Genomic DNA, 16323 nt, shown 5'->3' with positions numbered 1-16323 from the left:
TCAGTATTTTGTAACCTAAGAAAACCAATGTGATGTAAGTAATTATTGAAAAGGCTATTTATTAATTTAAATAATTAATGACACTTAAGTCGTTATTTAATGGTGTATTTATTAATATAAATCATCTAAAAAGGCTTGGGTTTCTAGTAACTAACTGGTGCTAACTAACTCAGCAGCCAGGAGTCACACTGTGAGTGGCTAATTGGAAGAATCAGTAGAGGAGAGGAAAGTAGAGGAAACCAGGTGCATGTACAGTGAATTTGGTCAATATTGCTTCTTGCAATAAAGAGTTACAGGGTGCTGTCACATTTCGGCAGGGCCTGCCGAGAAGTGACTGCACCCTGTAACTCTGGATTGTTCGGGCTTACATTCTCTATCTTTTCAGCATTAGCAGTCGAGGAAAACAGGTGCATGTACAATGAATGTGGTCAGTATTGCTCCTTCAAACAACGACTTATAGGGTGTACCCTGTATACAGTATTATATCTACCAGTAGACCTACGCTCACTACCTCTGAACCGATGCGCGTTCCCGTCGGAGGCAGTCATTTTTCGGCAAGGTTCAATGTGTTGTGCCTTCAGATGGTGTTCTGCACACTTTGGTTGCGCTGATTTGAGTTCCTTTTGCTTTCTTAGCATGGCCTTTCTGCTGATCTTTGACCTCAACATGGCATCACTGGATATTTTCTGTTTGTCACACCGTGGTTGTGCAAGCAGTTTGTAAAAATACTACCAGTAACCATGCCACATTAAAAGCTCCTTGAATCACCTTTCTTCCTAATGCTGATAGTCTGTTTGAACTTGATTTGGGCGTCCTGATCATGTCTACCTGCCTAAATGCAATGACTTACTGCCATGTGATTGGCTCCTTCAATCAGTGTGTTCATAAACAGAAAATGTGTACCTAATAAATTGGCAGATGTGTGTTTAAATCCAACCAGGAAGGAATATAGAAAGCAGTTTATAGTAGACATGTAGTTTTTCCTCTGCAGCTATAGGTGGGTGGAGTTTGCACTGCAGCTTCTGTGGCGTTTGTTTTGTTCACCGTTGTTGGAGACCATTATGGCTACATTGTTGAAATGAAAGAAACACACTCAGTGCAAACATAGCCACAATCTGGAAATATAAAATGAGGTCACCCTGTGACGCTGCCGACACCGAGGCTCATTTCAGCACCGTGGACAGCGCTATGAAATCACGGCACACATTGACAAATAAACTCATGAGTACAGTCCTCACAGTTTAAGTGAGGACACGCACCGCGGCCGCCGAACCACCAGGCTCCCCAGTTACGACAGGTACCGCCGCCGCAGCGCACGGCACCGGAACCGCAGCCGCGGAGCGCACTGCAGCCGCGTAGCGCACAGCAGCCGCGGAGCCCGCGCAAACCGAGATACATTCAAGATACATTCTCAACATTGACTTCATAAAAAAAGTGCGGTGCGCCCGGCCCCGCCTCGGCCCGGCGCGTGTCGGTCTTCACTTAAGCCGCGCGGCGTGGCGCAGCGCACAGGCGCACCCTCCATATCCGCACAACGGCGCGACGCGCACCGCAGCCGCTGAACCACCAGGCTCCTCAGTTGCGACACGTACCGCAGCCACAGCACACGGCACCGAGATCCCACCTCGGCCCGGCGCGTGTCGGTCCTCACTTAAGCCGCGCGGCGGGGCACACAGTCAGCGCAAACACGACACGTACCGCCGCCGCAGCGCCAAACGCACAGCAGCCGCGGAACCAGCGTCTCAGCAGACGCCATCCCTGCCATGAAAACGCGGAAACACACTAAACTACAAACAACGCCACATTTCACAAATAATACATGCAACATGTTTACCTTTTTATTGACAGTGCTTCTATTTGACTATTGCATCGCAAGTAGTGATGATGACATCATGTTTTCTTTTTTAAGTTGAATGATTTGTCTGAATACACTGAAAACACTGAACATGTGTTTGTTCCCTTTTCAGGATGAGTTGGAAGCAACCCAAGAGGGGCAGTGGCCCTGGTGGCAGTAGTGAATGAAGATCAGGTTAGTTTACTGGCCTGAGTACAGTCCTCACAGTTTAAGTGAGGACACGCACCGCGGCCGCGGAACCACAAGGCTCCCCAGTTACGAGAGGTACCGCCGCCGCAGCGCACGGCACCGGAACCGCAGCCGCGGAGCGCACGGAGCGCACAGCAGCCACGGAGCCCGCGCAAACCGAGATACATTCAAGATACATTCTCAACATTAACTTCATAAAAAAAGTGCGGTGCGCCCGGCCCCGCCTCGGCCCGGCGCGTGTCGGTCTTCACTTAAGCCGCGCGGCGTGGCGCAGCGTGTCTATTTGACTATTGCATCTTAAGTAGTGATGATGACATCATGTTTTCTTTTTTAAGTTGAATGATTTGTCTGAATACACTGAACATGTGTTTGTTCCCTTTTCAGGATGAGTTGGAAGCAGCCCAAGAGGGGCAGTGGCCCTGGTGGCAGTAGTGAATGAAGATCAGGTTAGTTTACTGGCCTCAGTACAGTCCTCACAGTTTGAGTGAGGACACGCACCGCGGCCGCGGAACCACAAGGCTCCCCAGTTACGACAGGTACCGCCGCTGCAGCGCACGGCACCGGAACCGCAGCCGCGGAGCGCACGGAGCGCACAGCAGCCACGGAGCCCGCGCAAACCGAGATACATTCAAGATACATTCTCAACATTGACTTCATAAAAAAAGTGCGGTGCGCCCGGCCCCGCCTCGGCCCGGCGCGTGTCGGTCTTCACTTAAGCCGCGCGGCGTGGCGCAGCGCACAGGCGCACCCTCCATATCCGCACAACGGCGCGACGCGCACCGCAGCCGCTGAACCACCAGGCTCCTCAGTTGCGACACGTACCGCAGCCACAGCACACGGCACCGAGATCCCACCTCGGCCCGGCGCGTGTCGGTCCTCACTTAAGCCGCGCGGCGGGGCACACAGTCAGCGCAAACACGACACGTACCGCCGCCGCAGCGCCAAACGCACAGCAGCCGCGGAACCAGCGTCTCAGCAGACGCCATCCCTGCCATGAAAACGCGGAAACACACTAAACTACAAACAACGCCACATTTCACAAATAATACATGCAACATGTTTACCTTTTTATTGACAGTGCTTCTATTTGACTATTGCATCGCAAGTAGTGATGATGACATCATGTTTTCTTTTTTAAGTTGAATGATTTGTCTGAATACACTGAAAACACTGAACATGTGTTTGTTCCCTTTTCAGGATGAGTTGGAAGCAACCCAAGAGGGGCAGTGGCCCTGGTGGCAGTAGTGAATGAAGATCAGGTTAGTTTACTGGCCTGAGTACAGTCCTCACAGTTTAAGTGAGGACACGCACCGCGGCCGCGGAACCACAAGGCTCCCCAGTTACGACAGGTACCGCCGCCGCAGCGCACGGCACCGGAACCGCAGCCGCGGAGCGCACGGAGCGCACAGCAGCCACGGAGCCCGCGCAAACCGAGATACATTCAAGATACATTCTCAACATTAACTTCATAAAAAAAGTGCGGTGCGCCCGGCCCCGCCTCGGCCCGGCGCGTGTCGGTCTTCACTTAAGCCGCGCGGCGTGGCGCAGCGCACAGGCGCACCCTCCATATCCGCACAACGGCGCGACGCGCACCGCAGCCGCTGAACCACCAGGCTCCTCAGTTGCCACACGTACCGCAGCCACAGCACACGGCACCGAGATCCCACCTCGGCCCGGCGCGTGTCGGTCCTCACTTAAGCCGCGCGGCGGGGCACACAGTCAGCGCAATCACGACACGTACCGCCGCCGCAGCGCCAAACGCACAGCAGCCGCGGAACCAGCGTCTCAGCAGACGCCATCCCTGCCGTGAAAACGCGGAAACACACTAAACTACAAACAACGCCACATTTCACAAATAATACATGCAACATGTTTACCTTTTTATTGACAGTGCTTCTATTTGACTATTGCATCGCAAGTAGTGATGATGACATCATGTTTTCTTTTTAAGTTGAATGATTTGTCTGAATACACTGAAAACACTGAACATGTGTTTGTTCCCGAGCCACTCCATATCCAAACTCCGGCGCACCGCTGCCGCTGAACCACCAGGCTCCTCAGTTGCGACACGTACCGCAGCCACAGCACACGGCACCGAGATCCCACCTCGGCCCGGCGCGTGTCGGTCCTCACTTAAGCCGCGCGGCGGGGCACACAGTCAGCGCAAACACGACACGTACCGCCACCGCAGCGCCAAACGCACAGCAGCCGCGGAATCAGCGTCTCAGCAGACGCCATCCCTGCCGTGAAAACGCGGAAACACACTAAACTACAAACAACGCCACATTTCACAAATAATACATGCAACATGTTTACCTTTTTATTGACAGTGCTTCTATTTGACTATTGCATCGCAAGTAGTGATGATGACATCATGTTTTCTTTTTTAAGTTGAATGATTTGTCTGAATACACTGAAAACACTGAACATGTGTTTGTTCCCGAGCCACTCCATATCCACACTCCGGCGCACCGCTGCCGCTGAACCACCAGGCTCCTCAGTTGCGACACGTACCGCAGCCACAGCACACGGCACCGAGATCCCACCTCGGCCCGGCGCGTGTCGGTCCTCACTTAAGCCGCGCGGCGGGGCACACAGTCAGCGCAAACACGACACGTACCGCCACCGCAGCGCCAAACGCACAGCAGCCGCGGAATCAGCGTCTCAGCAGACGCCATCCCTGCCGTGAAAACGCGGAAACACACTAAACTACAAACAACGCCACATTTCACAAATAATACATGCAACATGTTTACCTTTTTATTGACAGTGCTTCTATTTGACTATTGCATCGCAAGTAGTGATGATGACATCATGTTTTCTTTTTTAAGTTGAATGATTTGTCTGAATACACTGAAAACACTGAACATGTGTTTGTTCCCTTTTCAGGATGAGTTGGAAGCAACCCAAGAGGGGCAGTGGCCCTGGTGGCAGTAGTGAATGAAGATCAGGTTAGTTTACTGGCCTGAGTACAGTCCTCACAGTTTAAGTGAGGACACGCACCGCGGCCGCGGAACCACAAGGCTCCCCAGTTACGACAGGTACCGCCGCCGCAGCGCACGGCACCGGAACCGCAGCCGCGGAGCGCACGGAGCGCACAGCAGCCACGGAGCCCGCGCAAACCGAGATACATTCAAGATACATTCTCAACATTAACTTCATAAAAAAAGTGCGGTGCGCCCGGCCCCGCCTCGGCCCGGCGCGTGTCGGTCTTCACTTAAGCCGCGCGGCGTGGCGCAGCGCACAGGCGCACCCTCCATATCCGCACAACGGCGCGACGCGCACCGCAGCCGCTGAACCACCAGGCTCCTCAGTTGCCACACGTACCGCAGCCACAGCACACGGCACCGAGATCCCACCTCGGCCCGGCGCGTGTCGGTCCTCACTTAAGCCGCGCGGCGGGGCACACAGTCAGCGCAAACACGACACGTACCGCCGCCGCAGCGCCAAACGCACAGCAGCCGCGGAACCAGCGTCTCAGCAGACGCCATCCCTGCCGTGAAAACGCGGAAACACACTAAACTACAAACAACGCCACATTTCACAAATAATACATGCAACATGTTTACCTTTTTATTGACAGTGCTTCTATTTGACTATTGCATCGCAAGTAGTGATGATGACATCATGTTTTCTTTTTTAAGTTGAATGATTTGTCTGAATACACTGAAAACACTGAACATGTGTTTGTTCCCTTTTCAGGATGAGTTGGAAGCAACCCAAGAGGGGCAGTGGCCCTGGTGGCAGTAGTGAATGAAGATCAGGTTCCTGCAGGAGTTCCCTTTGAAACTCACCATGTGTCTCTGGTCCTCACAATCAGGTTGTAATGGCTCACACACTGATCTACGCTCTCCATTTGAAGTTGTCAGAAGTAGAATGTAATAATTTGATTTAGTAGAAAGAAAAGAGTCAATTCAACTTAAGTATTAACATTTGTATAAAGAAGATCATTTCAGTTCAGATAAATCCGTTTCACATAAGTGTCACATACTTAGTAGTTTTCATTAACTGAATGGAATTAGTACAATGCACTTTACCCAAGTTACTTTAACAACAAATACTTGAGTTACTTGTACTCAAATCAAATACTTTTGTATGCTTAAATTGTTTGAGTTAATAAACTTAATTGGTTTCCTAAATGGTTAAAGTTGAAGTAACTCATTCCCCGCAGACAAGATACATTCTCAACATTAACTTCATAAAACCAGAGACCATTATGGCTACATTGTTGAAATGAAAGAAACACACTCAGTGCAAACATAGCCACAATCTGGAAATATAAAATGAGGTGGCCCCGTGACGCTGCCGACACCGAGGCTCATTTCATCACCGTGGACAGCGCTATGAAATCACGGCACACATTGACAAATGAACTCATGTGCATGCTCAAGCTACAATACAATTTCAAATGCATTCTTTTCTTTTTTTCTTTAGATACAAGGAAGTGCGGTGCGCCCGGCCCCGCCAGGATCCCACCTCAGCCCGGCGCGTGTCGGTCTTCACTTAAGCCGCGCGGCGTGGCGCGGCACACAGGCGCACACTCCATATCCACACTCCGGCTCAACGCGCACCGCAGCCACTGAACCACCAGGCTCCTCAGTCACAGCGCACATGTTTTCAATAATAAGCCCCGCCCCAAACATTTCAAGCTTTCACACCTGATTGGCTGACCATTGTGCCAATATTTAAACTCCTGTGTTGACAGCCGCACCAGAGGGAGAGGAGATGCTGACAGATCACAGACGTAAGTTTGACGTTACTTTGTTTCCTTGTTTTCTCACTGACTCCAGTCTTCTTCTCATCTCTTGTCTTTAATGAAACCATCACAGTCCCATGTTTGTGTCTCACTCTCTGTTTGCAGCACCAATGCAAACCTGCTACAGTACAAACCTGCTACAAACCCCAGACTGGATTCGGTTTACTGGCGTGAGTACAAGAGAAAGTCATCACAACCAGACAGAAACAAACCGCAAACACACTTAACACTTGAATCTAAGTGTAGAGTCGAACGTTAACACTTTAATTTTGATCATATGACATTAAACTAATATTTAATTACCTCATTTATTTTTTTTATAATTTTAATAATGTAAATATTAGCATTTTAGCTCAATAGCTTCCAGGCAATGTGACCCAACGACTCCAAATGAGTGTACAAACATAGTACTAGACTGCCTAGTCAGGACACACCTCTTTATATTCCATTTAAATACTTGATTTACTTTCAATCATTTCTTTAATGCAAATATTAGCATTTTATCTCAATCGCGTCCAGGCCATGTGACCCTAAAGATTCCAAAACAGTGCAGCAACATAGAACTAGACTGCCTAGTCAGGACACACCTCTTTTTATTCCATTTTAGTACCTCCCATCATTTTTTTTAATCCATTTTTAACGGTAATTCGTTGATGGTCCCTAAATGAGACCACGGTTGTTGAGAGCGATGGGTCGGACTTTGTACAAGCCGTGATCGTGCACCTATCTCGGGGTGGAGAAGGAGGAGGGTGCTGTTGGATCTGGAGCGAATGTCTGTTGAATATCCAACCTGGAACTGATTTCAGCGCGGTACGTTGTCGGAGGTGATCAGCTCCGCCTCTGCGGACGCTCGGTGCTCACAGTGCCCAGGGCAGAGCAGCGTTACCTCGGCCTGTCCTGATGAAATGATCCGCTGGCTCAGACGTCTCACAGATGCTTGGTGTGTGATCCATAGATTTGTGGTTGACGTGTTACTTTGTTTTTAATGTAAACACTTTGTATATTATTACTAATAATTGATTTTACCTTCGAATTTTAGGTTTATATTAAAGTGGCACGGCCATTGTATATGTATTTGTTAAAATCCCAAGTCTCCTCCTCACCTGCCTCATCACTGGCACACCTACCTGGACCACACCCCTAATCCTATATAACCCGCCCCTTCCGCCCTTTGACCCCCCTATTTTCCCTCCAAACAATCCACGAGAACAAAGGGACACTGGCTGTGAGTTTTATGGACGTTCACTCATTTAATGATTCATTTGGTTGATACTACATCTTGTATGAAGACTTACTTATTGCTTGTGTGTCATTATACTAGATTCCTGAGTTTAATCCTTTGCTAAAGAGAGGAAAGTAAGAGTGGATGTATTATTGATGTTAGTCTAAGACAACTTCATTTCTTATTGTATATTTGATACTTTCTAGATTGTAATATTTCCTTTATCATTTTCATATAGACAGAATCATCCACCATTACCCCTCATCACCGACTACCGTTTACTTGGAAATAAAATATTGCAACTTGGAAAGCTGCCTGGATCCTGTGTTTAAATGTGCACCCAACATATGATGTTCAGTCAATCACCGCCACTATAGTGTACAGTTCTTTCATATTTGTGTATGTATTTGAATATAAATGTACAATTGTAAGTTCAAATAAATAATACATTAACTGTCAGTTGATGTACTGATATCTATGAGTAGTCTAGTGAAAAACAGACGTAGCACCATCAGTAGCTCTTTGTGTTTTATGTCACAGGTCTCCATCAACATATGCAGCACTCGGGCATGAAGAAACTGTGAATTCAGCTCCTCCTTGCCGAACTAAAAGAGAGACGACCTGCACTCTTTAGTGAAGCTCAAGTGAGTGAAAGAGGATGGTGACACCCACACACTGTCAAAGTCATCGTTGTAGCAATGCCTCATCTGGAAAAGAGTTTTAATATGACAGCGAGGCTCATTTCAGCACCGTGGACAGCGCTATGAAATCACGGCACACATTGACAAATGAACTCATGTGCATGCTCAAGCTACAATACAATTTCAAATGCATTCTTTTCTTTTTTTCTTTAGATACAAGGAAGTGCGGTGCGCCCGGCCCCGCCAGGATCCCACCTCAGCCCGGCGCGTGTCGGTCTTCACTTAAGCCGCGCGGCGTGGCGCGGCACACAGGCGCACACTCCATATCCACACTCCGGCTCAACGCGCACCGCAGCCACTGAACCACCAGGCTCCTCAGTCACAGCGCACATGTTTTCAATAATAAGCCCCGCCCCAAACATTTCAAGCTTTCACACATGATTGGCTGACCATTGTGCCAATATTTAAACTCCTGTGTTGACAGCCGCACCAGAGGGACAGATCACAGATGTAAGTTTGACGTTACTTTGTTTCCTTGTTTCTTCACTGACATCAGTCTTCTTCTCATCTCTTGTCTTTAATGAAACGATCACAGTCACCTGTTTGTGTCTCACTCTCTGTTTGCAGCATCAACGCAAACCTGCTACAAAACCCGGACTGGTATTCATGGACGGACTGAACTGGATTCGGTTTGATGGTGTGAGTACAACAGAAACTCATCACAACCAAACAGAAACAAACACACTTAACACTTAATTGTAAGTGTACACTCAAACTTTAACACTTTTTTTTTATCATATGACATTTAAACTAATATTTAAATAAACATTTAGTTTGGAATGAGTATCAAGTAAAACCTGAAGTGGAGCTCCACTGAATATTATTCTTCTTATTATTATTATTATTATTGTTGTTACTAAGTGATGACGAAAAAAACCCAGGTCAGTATTTTGTAACCTAAGAAAACCAATGTGATGTAAGTAATTATTGAAAAGGCTATTTATTAATTTAAATAATTAATGACACTTAAGTCGTTATTTAATGGTGTATTTATTAATATAAATCATCTAAAAAGGCTTCTGTTTCTAGTAACTAACTGGTGCTAACTAACTCAGCAGCCAGGAGTCACACTGTGAGTGGCTAATTGGAAGAATCAGTAGAGGAGAGGAAAGTAGAGGAAACCAGGTGCATGTACAGTGAATTTGGTCAATATTGCTTCTTGCAATAAAGAGTTACAGGGTGCTGTCACATTTCGGCAGGGCCTGCCGAGAAGTGACTGCACCCTGTAACTCTGGATTGTTCGGGCTTACATTCTCTATCTTTTCAGCATTAGCAGTCGAGGAAAACAGGTGCATGTACAATGAATGTGGTCAGTATTGCTCCTTCAAACAACGACTTATAGGGTGTACCCTGTATACAGTATTATATCTACCAGTAGACCTACGCTCACTACCTCTGAACCGATGCGCGTTCCCGTCGGAGGCAGTCATTTTTCGGCAAGGTTCAATGTGTTGTGCCTTCAGATGGTGTTCTGCACACTTTGGTTGCGCTGATTTGAGTTCCTTTTGCTTTCTTAGCATGGCCTTTCTGCTGATCTTTGACCTCAACATGGCATCACTGGATATTTTCTGTTTGTCACACCGTGGTTGTGCAAGCAGTTTGTAAAAATACTACCAGTAACCATGCCACATTAAAAGCTCCTTGAATCACCTTTCTTCCTAATGCTGATAGTCTGTTTGAACTTGATTTGGGCGTCCTGATCATGTCTACCTGCCTAAATGCAATGACTTACTGCCATGTGATTGGCTCCTTCAATCAGTGTGTTCATAAACAGAAAATGTGTACCTAATAAATTGGCAGATGTGTGTTTAAATCCAACCAGGAAGGAATATAGAAAGCAGTTTATAGTAGACATGTAGTTTTTCCTCTGCAGCTATAGGTGGGTGGAGTTTGCACTGCAGCTTCTGTGGCGTTTGTTTTGTTCACCGTTGTTGGAGACCATTATGGCTACATTGTTGAAATGAAAGAAACACACTCAGTGCAAACATAGCCACAATCTGGAAATATAAAATGAGGTCACCCTGTGACGCTGCCGACACCGAGGCTCATTTCAGCACCGTGGACAGCGCTATGAAATCACGGCACACATTGACAAATAAACTCATGAGTACAGTCCTCACAGTTTAAGTGAGGACACGCACCGCGGCCGCCGAACCACCAGGCTCCCCAGTTACGACAGGTACCGCCGCCGCAGCGCACGGCACCGGAACCGCAGCCGCGGAGCGCACAGCAGCCGCGGAGCCCGCGCAAACCGAGATACATTCAAGATACATTCTCAACATTAACTTCATAAAAAAGTGCGGTGCGCCCGGCCCCGCCTCGGCCCGGCGCGTGTCGGTCTTCACTTAAGCCGCGCGGCGTGGCGCAGCGCACAGGCGCACCCTCCATATCCGCACAACGGCGCGACGCGCACCGCAGCCGCTGAACCACCAGGCTCCTCAGTTGCGACACGTACCGCAGCCACAGCACGAGGCACCGAGATCCCACCTCGGCCCGGCGCGTGTCGGTCCTCACTTAAGCCGCGCGGCGGGGCACACAGTCAGCGCAAACACGACACGTACCGCCGCCGCAGCGCCAAACGCACAGCAGCCGCGGAACCAGCGTCTCAGCAGACGCCATCCCTGCCGTGAAAACGCGGAAACACACTAAACTACAAACAACGCCACATTTCACAAATAATACATGCAACATGTTTACCTTTTTATTGACAGTGCTTCTATTTGACTATTGCATCGCAAGTAGTGATGATGACATCATGTTTTCTTTTTTAAGTTGAATGATTTGTCTGAATACACTGAAAACACTGAACATGTGTTTGTTCCCGAGCCACTCCATATCCACACTCCGGCGCACCGCGGCCGCGGAACTACCAGGCTCCCCAGTTACGACAGGTACCGCCGCCGCAGCGCACGGCACCGGAACCGCAGCCGCGGAGCGCACAGCAGCCGCGGAGCCCGCGCAAACCGAGATACATTCAAGATACATTCTCAACATTAACTTCATAAAAAAAGTGCGGTGCGCCCGGCTCCGCCTCGGCCCGGCGCGTGTCGGTCTTCACTTAAGCCGCGCGGCGTGGCGCAGCACACAGGCGCACCCTCCATATCCGCACAACGGCGCGACGCGCACCGCAGCCGCTGAACCACCAGGCTCCTCAGTTGCCACACGTACCGCAGCCACAGCACACGGCACCGAGATCCCACCTCGGCCCGGCGCGTGTCGGTCCTCACTTAAGCCGCGCGGCGGGGCACACAGTCAGCGCAAACACGACACATACCGACACCGCAGCGCCAAACGCACAGCAGCCGCGGAATCAGCGTCTCAGCAGACGCCATCCCTGCCGTGAAAACGCGGAAACACACTAAACTACAAACAACGCCACATTTCACAAATAATACATGCAACATGTTTACCTTTTTATTGACAGTGCTTCTATTTGACTATTGCATCGCAAGTAGTGATGATGACATCATGTTTTCTTTTTTAAGTTGAATGATTTGTCTGAATACACTGAAAACACTGAACATGTGTTTGTTCCCTTTTCAGGATGAGTTGGAAGCAACCCAAGAGGGGCAGTGGCCCTGGTGGCAGTAGTGAATGAAGATCAGGTTCCTGCAGGAGTTCCCTTTGAAACTCACCATGTGTCTCTGGTCCTCACAATCAGGTTGTAATGGCTCACACACTGATCTACGCTCTCCATTTGAAGTTGTCAGAAGTAGAATGTAATAATTTGATTTAGTAGAAAGAAAAGAGTCAATTCAACTTAAGTATTAACATTTGTATAAAGAAGATCATTTCAGTTCAGATAAATCCGTTTCACATAAGTGTCACATACTTAGTAGTTTTCATTAACTGAATGGAATTAGTACAATGCACTTTACCCAAGTTACTTTAACAACAAATACTTGAGTTACTTGTACTCAAATCAAATACTTTTGTATGCTTAAATTGTTTGAGTTAATAAACTTAATTGGTTTCCTAAATGGTTAAAGTTGAAGTAACTCATTCCCCGCAGACAAGATACATTCTCAACATTAACTTCATAAAACCAGAGACCATTATGGCTACATTGTTGAAATGAAAGAAACACACTCAGTGCAAACATAGCCACAATCTGGAAATATAAAATGAGGTGGCCCCGTGACCCTGCCGACACCGAGGCTCATTTCATCACCGTGGACAGCGCTATGAAATCACGGCACACATTGACAAATGAACTCATGTGCATGCTCAAGCTACAATACAATTTCAAATGCATTCTTTTCTTCTTTTTTTTTAGATACAAGGAAGTGCGGTGCGCGTGTCGGTCTTCACTTAAGCCGCGCGGCGTGGCGCGGCACACAGGCGCACACTCCATATCCACACTCCGGCTCAACGCGCACCGCAGCCACTGAACCACCAGGCTCCTCAGTCACAGCGCACATGTTTTCAATAATAAGCCCCGCCCCAAACATTTCAAGCTTTCACACCTGATTGGCTGACCATTGTGCCAATATTTAAACTCCTGTGTTGACAGCCGCACCAGAGGGACAGATCACAGATGTAAGTTTGACGTTACTTTGTTTCCTTGTTTATTCACTGACATCAGTCTTCTTCTCATCTCTTGTCTTTAATGAAACGATCACAGTCACCTGTTTGTGTCTCACTCTCTGTTTGCAGCATCAACGCAAACCTGCTACAAAACCCGGACTGGTATTCATGGACGGACTGAACTGGATTCGGTTTGATGGTGTGAGTACAACAGAAACTCATCACAACCAAACAGAAACAAACACACTTAACACTTAATTGTAAGTGTACACTCAAACTTTAACACTTTTTTTTATCATATGACATTTAAACTAATATTTAAATAAACATTTAGTTTGGAATGAGTATCAAGTAAAACCTGAAGTGGAGCTCCACTGAATATTATTATTATTATTATTATTATTATTATTATTATTATTGTTACTAAGTGATGACGAAAAAAACCCAGGTCAGTATTTTGTAACCTAAGAAAACCAATGTGATGTAAGTAATTATTGAAAAGGCTATTTATTAATTTAAATAATTAATGACACTTAAGTCGTTATTTAATGGTGTATTTATTAATATAAATCATCTAAAAAGGCTTGGGTTTCTAGTAACTAACTGGTGCTAACTAACTCAGCAGCCAGGAGTCACACTGTGAGTGGCTAATTGGAAGAATCAGTAGAGGAGAGGAAAGTAGAGGAAACCAGGTGCATGTACAGTGAATTTGGTCAATATTGCTTCTTGCAATAAAGAGTTACAGGGTGCTGTCACATTTCGGCAGGGCCTGCCGAGAAGTGACTGCACCCTGTAACTCTGGATTGTTCGGGCTTACATTCTCTATCTTTTCAGCATTAGCAGTCGAGGAAAACAGGTGCATGTACAATGAATTTGGTCAGTATCGCTCCTTCAAACAACGACTTATAGGGTGTACCCTGTATACAGTATTATATCTACCAGTAGACCTACGCTCACTACCTCTTAACCGATGCGCGTTCCCGTCGGAGGCAGTCATTTTTCGGCAAGGTTCAATGTGTTGTGCCTTCAGATGGTGTTCTGCACACTTTGGTTGCGCTGATTTGAGTTCCTTTTGCTTTCTTAGCATGGCCTTTCTGCTGATCTTTGACCTCAACATGGCATCACTGGATATTTTCTGTTTGTCACACCGTGGTTGTGCAAGCAGTTTGTAAAAATACTACCAGTAACCATGCCACATTAAAAGCTCCTTGAATCACCTTTCTTCCTAATGCTGATAGTCTGTTTGAACTTGATTTGGGCGTCCTGATCATGTCTACCTGCCTAAATGCAATGACTTACTGCCATGTGATTGGCTCCTTCAATCAGTGTGTTCATAAACAGAAAATGTGTACCTAATAAATTGGCAGATGTGTGTTTAAATCCAACCAGGAAGGAATATAGAAAGCAGTTTATAGTAGACATGTAGTTTTTCCTCTGCAGTTATAGGTGGGTGGAGTTTGCACTGCAGCTTCTGTGGCGTTTGTTTTGTTCACCGTTGTTGGAACGAGCCACTCCATATCCACACTCCGGCGCACCGCTGCCGCTGAACCACCAGGCTCCTCAGTTGCGACACGTACCGCAGCCACAGCACACGGCACCGAGATCCCACCTCGGCCCGGCGCGTGTCGGTCCTCACTTAAGCCGCGCGGCGGGGCACACAGTCAGCGCAAACACGACACGTACCGCCACCGCAGCGCCAAACGCACAGCAGCCGCGGAATCAGCGTCTCAGCAGACGCCATCCCTGCCGTGAAAACGCGGAAACACACTAAACTACAAACAACGCCACATTTCACAAATAATACATGCAACATGTTTACCTTTTTATTGACAGTGCTTCTATTTGACTATTGCAAGTAGTGATGATGACATCATGTTTTCTTTTTTAAGTTGAATGATTTGTCTGAATACACTGAAAACACTGAACATGTGTTTGTTCCCTTTTCAGGATGAGTTGGAAGCAACCCAAGAGGGGCAGTGGCCCTGGTGGCAGTAGTGAATGAAGATCAGGTTCCTGCAGGAGTTCCCTTTGAAACTCACCATGTGTCTCTGGTCCTCACAATCAGGTTGTAATGGCTCACACACTGATCTACGCTCTCCATTTGAAGTTGTCAGAAGTAGAATGTAATAATTTGATTTAGTAGAAAGAAAAGAGTCAATTCAACTTAAGTATTAACATTTGTATAAAGAAGATCATTTCAGTTCAGATAAATCCGTTTCACATAAGTGTCACATACTTAGTAGTTTTCATTAACTGAATGGAATTAGTACAATGCACTTTACCCAAGTTACTTTAACAACAAATACTTGAGTTACTTGTACTCAAATCAAATACTTTTGTATGCTTAAATTGTTTGAGTTAATAAACTTAATTGGTTTCCTAAATGTTTAAAGTTGAAGTAACTCATTCCCCGCAGACAAGATACATTCTCAACATTAACTTCATAAAACCAGAGACCATTATGGCTACATTGTTGAAATGAAAGAAACACACTCAGTGCAAACATAGCCACAATCTGGAAATATAAAATGAGGTGGCCCCGTGACGCTGCCGACACCGAGGCTCATTTCATCACCGTGGACAGCGCTATGAAATCACGGCACACATTGACAAATGAACTCATGTGCATGCTCAAGCTACAATACAATTTCAAATGCATTCTTTTCTCTTTTTTTTTAGATACAAGGAAGTGCGGTGCGCCCGGCCCCGCCAGGATCCCACCTCAGCCCGGCGCGTGTCGGTCTTCACTTAAGCCGCGCGGCGTGGCACACAGGCGCACACTCCATATCCACACTCCGGCTCAACGCGCACCGCAGCCACTGAACCACCAGGCTCCTCAGTCACAGCGCACATGTTTTCAATAATAAGCCCCGCCCCAAACATTTCAAGCTTTCACACATGATTGGCTGACCATTGTGCCAATATTTAAACTCCTGTGTTGACAGCCGCACCAGAGGGACAGATCACAGATGTAAGTTTGACGTTACTTTGTTTCCTTGTTTCTTCACTGACATCAGTCTTCTTCTCATCTCTTGTCTTTAATGAAACGATCACAGTCACCTGTTTGTGTCTC

The sequence above is a fragment of the Solea solea genome (assembly GCF_958295425.1).
Source record: "Solea solea chromosome 4 unlocalized genomic scaffold, fSolSol10.1 SUPER_4_unloc_3, whole genome shotgun sequence".
In the NCBI taxonomy this organism is placed as follows: domain Eukaryota; kingdom Metazoa; phylum Chordata; class Actinopteri; order Pleuronectiformes; family Soleidae; genus Solea; species Solea solea.
The sequence above is the reverse complement of the archived record's forward strand: the minus strand, read 5'-3'. Positions refer to the sequence as shown.